General features: G+C 47.4%; 1 pseudogene; it reads right to left on the reverse strand.

The window, feature by feature from the left end:
• Positions 1-4164: 4164 nt before the first annotated feature.
• Positions 4165-6114, reverse strand: LOC149348009 (uncharacterized; annotated as a pseudogene).
• Between the last annotated feature and the right edge of the window lie 3258 nt (positions 6115-9372).

The raw sequence follows: 9372 nt of genomic DNA on the forward strand, positions 1-9372 counted from the left end.
GATGACCGGTCATGTGAGGAAAAATGTGCAGGACGGAGAGTGGAGGCGCACGGCTGCCCCAAATGGCGCCCCTGCACCACCATCAAATCACCGACCCAGCTCAGCTGCTATGACAATGAGGGATGAAATTGCAGACTACTTCATGTCTGCAGAAGGATCATTGCCATGGCAGCTGAGTGTTGTGAGACGGAGCTAGTACAGTGTATCCCCGCCAACTTGTTAAACTCATCCGCCCAGCTAACTTTCTGCCGCCCCCTGCTACGCTAGTCTTCATTTGGAATCCCCTCCCTTACCCTTAAGGACCAGCGGTTAACTTGCCTTCGCATTACATGCCCTGCCCAAGCCCACTTCTTCCTCTTGATTTCAACTAGGATGTCATTAACCCGCGTTTGTTCCCTCACCCACTCCGCCCGCTTCCAATCTCTTAACAATGCACCTATCATTTTTCTTTCCATAGCTCACTGTGTTGCCCTTAACTTGAAACTTAAACTGAACCCTCTTTGTTAGCCTCCACGTTTCTGCCCCATAGGCGAGTACCGGCAAGATACAGCTGTTGTATACTTTTCTCTTAAGGGATATTGGTAAACTACCATTCATGATCTGAGAGAACCTGCCATATGCGCATCGCCCCATTCTTGTTCTTCTAGTTATTTCCCTCTCATGATCCGGATCTGCGATCACTACCTGCCCTAAGTAGACATATTCTCTTACTACTTCCAGCACCTCGCTACCAATTGCGAACTGCTGTTCCCTTGCTAGACTGTTGAACGTTACTTTGGTTGTCTGCATGTTAATATTTAGCCCCACCGTTATGCTCTGCCTGTCTAACTCATTGAGCATGCTTTGCAGTTCATGTCCTGAGTGACTAAGCAAGGCAATGTCATCAGCTAATTCAAGCATATCTTGCTCGTTAATTCTTGCTATCCATTGTATTTTCTTTCTCTTTTTTTTGCTCATATGTTCAATAATTTCATGCACGTTCTGTTCACATAATACTCCCATGTGTAGCCTGTCAGTTGTTTGAATAAATAAATAAACACACCTAACTTTTTTTTGCGAGTTCATTAGGCTGTATGCTCACGCAGTCACATGCTGTGCTCTCTATGCAGTAAGTCTGAGCTTCTCTGAATTTTCTGTATGGTTGGGATGCTAAACGACTGCATTAAAATAATTCGGTCATGCATTTGCCTTCATTCATTTATTTGCCAAGCTTTAGGTTATTTCATGACCTTGCATCCATTCTGATCGCTTCATCCTTCATTGAGACACCTTTCACCATGCCAAATGTACTCTACAGCATGAAAGTGGCACCTTACATGCAACTACTCCTATACAAGGAACCAACTGTAACCGTTCTTAGACATGTGAGCCAGAAGCAGGCTGTAGTGTAAGTTTGAATGAAAAATTAATACAATTACTTTTAAAGATTTCAACGTCATTTCCATATAAACTGTACAGTACAGGTTGTTCTGTAACAGGGTTGCTTAACACTCTAATAGCCAGTTACGTATCATACACTGAATCGTGTCATTCCTACGATACAGTTCAAATAAATTGTCTGCGTTTGATTAAAATTACTCTAATATCTACTCTCAACGGAGGTGCGTTTGCACGCTTTGGCATCTCTACATACTTTCATTAATACAAGTAACTACAAAAGTCGAGAACAGTACCTGTAATCAGTTACCCATTATTATGGCTGTAGCTTTCTATGAGATAACAAAACGTATCTTTCAATAGAGGACTGTTTTGTAATGATGGTAAAATTGCTCACAGCACTCGTACAAGTGGAAAAAAAATAATCTGAGAATAAGCCACTCAATCACAATGGAACATAGAAACTGTGTGCTGTGTAAATGTGTGAATCGGAATAAGTGAAACAATAGCATCGCACTGAAAAATGCCCTGTTTTTCATCGCAGTGATTCCCTCAAAAAAGTAACACCAAACAAAACATTGCACTTTATGGACTGATTCTTAAAATTCTAAGTACAGGATTAAAAATTGAACAGATAATTTCGTATAAAAGTGACACCAAAAATGGCAATACATATCACATGGAAAGAGAAAAAAAAATCAGTTACAAAAATGAGATCAAAAATAGCAATACGTATCACATGGAAAGAGGAAAAAGAAAGCTACAAAAAGGAGATCAAAAATAGAAATACATATCACATCCAGAGAGAAAAACAGTAGGTTACTAACTATCCATTGCCAAATAGCATGTGTTCCTGTAGGTGACTAAAAACTAAGATGAAATAAAATTGCCGTGCTGGATGGACAGGGGAAAGGCCTTTGCCCAGCAGTAAGCGTAGTCAGGCATGATTATATCGCAAAACATTTATAAAATGCGCAGCGCATAAACAGTGTTCATTAAAACTCTGCTAAAAGAGCACTGTTATGTACCAATGCCCGCAAACTTAACCTCACTTCGTGAGAGTGTGGCTTCGACTGATATTTGCACCAGGGAGCATTGGTCACTGGGCCTGGGACCGGACTTTGTGGGTGTTTGCAGCGGGTGATGATGGATGGTGCTCTGCAGCCACCATGGCATGGTCACAAAACCAGTGACCAACTCACCGTAAAACAGCGCGCTTACACGGGACGAAGAAAGAAGACACGCACACACACAGCGCTGAACTTACAACTGCATGGTTTATTGCATTGCTCGCAATAAATACCAGAAAGGAATACAAAAAACAAAAAAACCAAAGGAAGGCGAGGAAGATATCCTCCTGTCGCATCATGTCATGATGCGACAGGAGGATACCTTCCGCGCCTTCCTTTGTTTTTTTTTTGTTTTTTGTATTCCTTTCTGGTATTTATTGCGAGCAATGCAATAAACCATGCAGTTGTAAGTTCAGCGCTGTGTGTGTGCGTGTCTTCTTTCTTCGTCCCGTGTAAGCGCGCTGTTTTACGGTGAGATCATGTACCAACTGGCCCGGCAACTATCCTTAATGCAGTGACCAACACTTCCAGACTCTGATGTCAGTCCAAGCCACACGCACTCTTAAGCATTTGTGTCAAGTTTGCATGCGGCGGTGCTCAGACTTTGGCACTTCTAAAGAAAATATAGTTGGGCACAGCAATCGCATCACGATGACATAACTGCTGGCATGATAGACGATGGACTGAGAAGAAGAATGACAGGACAAACATTTTTTTCATTCGCAGTTCACACACCGTCATGCTCGAAATTGTGCCTTTCTATTCTAAATATAAACAAGTTCAGTTCTGTGCTTAAAAAGATTGCACTAGTTGCACAAAGGAAGTGAGCTAGAACCAAGCCATTTTTGGCATCTAGTATCTTTGGCATCTTTTTGGCGACTAGTATTGCAGCATCCGTATATGCTTGTACTATTTTAACCTGAGTTGCTTTGGGACATTAAACTCCACAAACCAAGCCAAACCAAACCAAACCATATTTTTATCACAAGTAAGCATGAGCATGACAAAGGGACCAAACATGCAAAGATTTTAACCCTGCAATGCCCAGGCATTAAGAACAAAATTTATGAACTTCAAGGACCCTGTCTCTCGTCATTGAAAAAATGTTGAAAAACCTGAGACAGTTATGAAACAAAACATCATTACAGCATAATAAACTCAAGGTAGTGATTAAAATTTCCGGATAAGGACACTAAAAGAGTACGTAAATATGCAGGCTCATGCAGTCATTGAACAACATAAAGGTTTTGGCAAGTTGGTGTGACATGCTGTGGGAGGAATACCATGACAGGGAAAGAATTGGACTAAAGAAAGAAAATACCCACGCAAGCGCCAACCAAAGGTAAAATCTTGGATCGTAAGCAAAATCCAACGGCGCATGCTTGACATTCGGTGTTGGCAGCCAACGAAACGAGAACACACGGATTTAAACATTCAAGAGAAAAAAAGCCCGATGTACTGCTCAATCACATTTCTAGTACATCGGGCTCTTTTTCTGTTAAATGTTTAGATTAGATCCGTGTGTGCTCGTTGCCTTGGCTGCCAACATCAAATGTCAAGAACATGCCCTTGGATTTTGCTTATGCTCCAAGAGTTTACCTCCGATTGGCGCTTGTGTGTGTTTTCTTTCTTTAGTCCATGTCTTTCCCTGCCGCACCATTCCTCCCAGATAATGCAGTGAATTAAGAGGAAGATTCAAAAATGCTTCAATACCAGATTAAATCTCTTCCTCAAATTCGGCAATCAGCTGCATAATCCTTGCCTTACACTTGGACGCCACCTTTGTTGGCATCCTGTCTAAGCTGAGGCCGACAGACAGGCCAAAAGCTTCGTTTTCTGTCTTATTTTTTTTGCAGCTGTCCCAGCAGCTCTTCTTCAAATGGATCACTTTTTTCTTTTGTTTTTTTGTTTGAGAGCCTCATGTGGTCGTGCTTCAGGCACATGTTTTGGTGCTGCTGTGGTGAGCACTGGCAATGTCAGGGGTGATGTTGGTACTTGTGATGACGCACCTGCAGGCAATGCAGCATCCACGAGACTCTCTGTGACTGGTGATGATGGCCTACTTCTCTGCATGCTCATGAAGATGTCCTCGGCAGTGTCACCATCACCAGCTGAAGACGAAGCGGTGTTCAGGCTGCATGAAGTTCTGCAGAGTAAAAGTTTACATGGATTGAGAAATACCAGGTCCACATTCGCAAGGCTGACCAATTTTGTTTGTATACCAACATCATTTGACCGCGTTAGTGGCATTTGCTGTGCAAGCTGGAAAGTTCCTGGGATAAATAATAATGTAGGCCACAGGGACGGGTTTCTTTCGCAATTTTTATCGCATTAATATTCACAGAATTTTTTTTTGATATTGTCAATGGACAACGACGAAGACAGTGCTGGGCTCGTGCTCACAGCGCGAAGAGGACGACGTGTGTTGTGTGCGCCGTTGGCCGGCGGAGGTTCGACTTCTCAGCTATCTTTCTGTGACTACGCCTACTCCTTGTGTGCGTACGTCTACGTAACATCTCTTGGTGGAGGTTTCGGGTTCGAGCCGCAATGCCGACGAGCCGACGAGTTCTTTGCAAAGAAGACTTAACCAATGCGACAAAATGCGCAGAAAAGTGGCTGACTAGCTTGAATCCCGCATTGTACTGAAAAAAAAAACAGCATGCGTTGCCAGTAATAGTAAACATGGCATATTTTATGAGCATACACACCCGCGCGCACACGGATACACAATTATTGACGCGCACTTGAAAAATGCAACATGACAACCGGATTACGGTCAAGGAAAAAAGACTCGCAAGCTAAGTTGCCTGCACAGCATGACAGTCGCGTCGTGTGAGGAAGGAGCACACCGAATCCAATGCAGCGAATAAAATACTACTATTTCGAGAAAGACAGCAAACATGCGATTAAAAAGCGCAGCCTTTAAGGTGGCCTCAATAAACAACAATAAACGGTGTCGCACAACTCTGACAGTGCACAAAAACTCACTTCCTCGGGCGGCCGCAATCCTTGTAGAAAGCCATGGACTCGGCGAATTCCCATGTTCGCCGGGACACATAGCCGCTGCCGCTCCTCTTGCTTGCCTCAATTGCTTTCCGTTCCGGCCGCGGTGGCTCAGTGGTTATGGCGCTCGGCTGCTGACCCGAAAGACGCGGGTTCGATCCCGGCTGCGTCGGCTGAATTTCTTTGGAGGGGAAATTCTAGAGGCCCGTGTACTGTGCGATGTCAGTGCAGGTAAAAGAACCCCAGGTGGTCGAAATTTCCGGAGCCCTCCACTACGGCGTCTCTCATAGCCTTAGTCGCTTTGGGACGTTAAACCCCATAAAACCAACCAACCAACGTTCGCGGATGTAGCGGTCCCTCAAACGTTTCCACAGCTTTAGGCAATCTTCCACTGAAACAAAAAAAAAAAAAAGCAAGGCAAGAACTACAGACAGTGATCGCGCACCAGAACCGGAGATGTTTCGACGCGAGTATGCAGCATTGACGCACCTGTCGAGAGGCCTGCGTGCAAGCGGATCTGCTCCCAGGCATTGCTTTTACGTTCCACGTCGCGGTAATCGATCCTTTTTGTGTCGTAGACACAAGGATGCTGCTGCACGGCGTCCAAAAATCTCTCGACCCCGGAATCGGTGAGGTCCAGCATGGTCTCGTTGGAGGCGGCCATCTTGTGAGCAACGACGAGAGAGGGCGCGCAGTGAGGACGATCTCGGCGCGGCCCGCGCGAAATGCAGCCGGCTGCATTCCGCGCCGGGCGCCGTCAGACCGCGCCGGAAGCCGCCGAACACTGGCGATCGGGCGCCGCTGGAGTACAGAGGGTCGCGTTTCGCCGACGTGACGTCGCCGTGCCGCGCGCGCGCTACGCGGGCGCGCGCGGCACGGCGACGTCACGTCGGCCAAAGCGAGACCCTCTATACTCCGACGCCGCTTGACCAGCGATGTCTTCAGCGGCTTCGGCGCGCTCTTACGGTGCTGGCGTCTAAATGGAACATGTTCCTATCCTGCGATATAATGCCTAGAATACCTGTGCTTTGGGCGTCGAAGCCGCGAACCCAGAATGCACCGCGCGCTTCGGCTGCGGAGCGCGTAGCCACTACTCGTAGGCAGCAGGCCGGACGAATGGATTTCTGCGCATGCGCGCCGCCCGTCGCTCAGCGCTGTCTCGCGTCGACGCGGCTGGGGGCGAATTTCAGCCCGGCGCAGCGTCGCCAACGTGACGTGTCCGACCTCAACTGCCGCTCTTCCGCGCGCCGAGAACGTCGGAGCCATCACTGTTAAGGTCGGCGTAACCGGGCGTCGAAAATAAAAACGTACTATCGGGGACAACAGTGGTATACTCCACGCGGCGGGAGCCGGAGCAACGGAAAACTGCGTTGCAACGCCATCTACAGGCGCAGTCTCAGACCCAGATAACCAATCTGTGACCTTTATTATCAGCAGGCATGTCGCTTGGCTCGTTTCAATGTTTCAAAAATTCGCTGCTTCCACGAGAAGTTAGCCACGCGCGCGCGGGCATTTAATCACATCATGACGGTGCGAGCGCCGGCTCTCAAGCCATATCTCGAACGCGCGTTGAAAAAAAGAAGACACAAAATGAAAAGAGGGCTATCGGATTGCTACTGCTGCGGCGCCGCTGGGAATTTTGGCGAGCAAAAGCCCGAAACATTGAAGCGAGCCAAGCGACATGCCTGCTGATAATAAAGGTCACAGATTGGCTGTCTGCGTCCGAGATGTCGCCTGCAGATGGCGTTGAAACGCAGTTTTCCGTTGCTCCGGCTCTGTTCGCGTGGAGTATACCACTTTTGTCCCCGATAGTACGTGCCACGTTAGCGTATAGAGTGCCACCGCTTGCTCAGGGACTTCGCCAGAATGGTACGCACCGAACACGCCGAACGGACATGAACACGTAAAATACACTTGACCGAGCAATGATTGTCTAGCTTAACTGCAACCACCATACGGTTGAGTGACCACGTTGGAGATAAGGTTGACGCTATGATGAACGGCGCACACTTACATTACAACTCTTATTCGGTCTGGGGAAGGACGACCGATATGATGATGATGATCATCATCATATCGGTCGTCCTTCCCCAGACCGTATAAGAGTTGTAATGTAAGCGTGCGCAGATTCTGAAGTTGCGCGTGAATCGGCTGATAATGATTATGGTCATATGGGCGCGTGGGCTAGGTAGCGACCACAATTATAGAGGATGGTGTCAGATACGAAACGGCTGCAGCTACAGCTGTTATGCTGTAGGTGTTTCTCTACGTCAGTGGCTAAGAAATTCGGGACCGATGGCTATATTTTAAGGGCATATAAGCTTTGAACGACGGCCACGAAGAAGTTCCTGTCACTCATACACGTGTAGTACGGTATGAGCCACGATGATTCGGCGATTATTAGGATGAGACCTTGATTACTCCGGGCTAATATACAGTACTACTGGCGATAAAACATACGAAGAAACTGACATGTAAAAACGGAACAAGAACTCGCAGATGTTCAGTAGACATGGAATTCTTGCCTCTCATACATATTTACCAGATGCTGAGTCCTGTTTTGATTCTGATCATGCGCATCTGGCCATACCTCGACTTGTCAGTTTATTCCGTTTTCGGCTTGGTTGGTTTATAGGGTTTTAACGTCCCAAAGCGACTCAGGCTATGACAGACGCCGTAGAGGAGGGCTCCGGAAATTTCGACCACCTGGGGATCTTTAACGTGCACTGACATCGCACAGTACACAGGCCTCTAGAATTTCTCCTGCAAAGAAATTCCAGCCGCCGCGGCCGGGATCGAACCCGCGCCTTTTGGGTCAGCAGCCGAGCACCATAACCACTGACCCACCGCGGTGGCATTACGTTTTCGATTAGGTGCATCTCAGTTTGTTTGGTTTGGTTTACTGGGGTTGACCGTCCCGAAGCAACTCAGGCCATGAGGGACGCCGTAGTAAAGGGCTCCGGATATTTCGACCACCTGGGGTTCTTTAAAGGGAAACTGCATAGGTTTTAGAAATCAACGAGCTTAAGAGGGTCGAGTGTGTGAAACTTGCAGGTAATGCATGCGAAGTTTTTTGGGCTAGCACTTGAAATAGGGAAGTAATCGCCGATTTAAATCCGGATGGTCTTCAAGCTTCTCCGCAGCGCACAACGCCAAGTGAGAGCGTATGTTGACGTCATCGAAGGTATCGGTACATTTCCAACGCACGAACGCCTGCTCTGAAGGAAAAAAACCAACGCCAACGAAGGCAAACCCTGCCGACAGGAGTTTGACAGCGTCTAACGAGTCAGGGCAGGGTGTGGCAGACGACAGTGTTAATTTGAAATCATACCTTCCGTGACGTCACACTGTTTTTCCTCCACTCTTCCGGTGCATTGGGGAGAAGCGCAAAATTTAGTCGTCGATTACGTCACTATATTGAATGCTAGTGCAAAAACAGTTGGCATGATTTACCTACAGCCTACATAGATTTGAATCCTTGAATATCCGGAAATTATCAAAAAAGTGCTGCAGTTGCTCTTTAACGTGCACTGACATCGCACAGTACACGGGCCTCTAGAATTTCGCCTCCATCGAAACTTAGCGGCCGCGGCCGGGATCGAACCCGCGTCTTTCGGGTCAGCAGCCGAGCACCATAACCACTGAGCCACCGCGGTGGGGCGCATCTCAGTTTTTGCCAACGCAATGGCAGGCAGAATGCAACACATGCAAAATTCACGAAGATCTGACCTCATGCGGCTAAACTGAACGCTGAAGCACCTCAGCTGATGGCCAAATGCTACACTGAAAACATGCCGCTATATCGCCTAGTCCCGTCGCTTCGTGCATGTGTGCCAGCTGTAACGGTAGGCGACAGCCGTCGTCACTGTACGTCGCGTCCCGAGGGATACCGCCTCATGCGGTTAGCGAGACCGAGAGACCA

Source organism: Amblyomma mixtum, chromosome 4, assembly GCF_055824585.1.
Source record: "Amblyomma mixtum isolate Tamu chromosome 4, ASM5582458v1, whole genome shotgun sequence".
NCBI classification, from domain to species: domain Eukaryota; kingdom Metazoa; phylum Arthropoda; class Arachnida; order Ixodida; family Ixodidae; genus Amblyomma; species Amblyomma mixtum.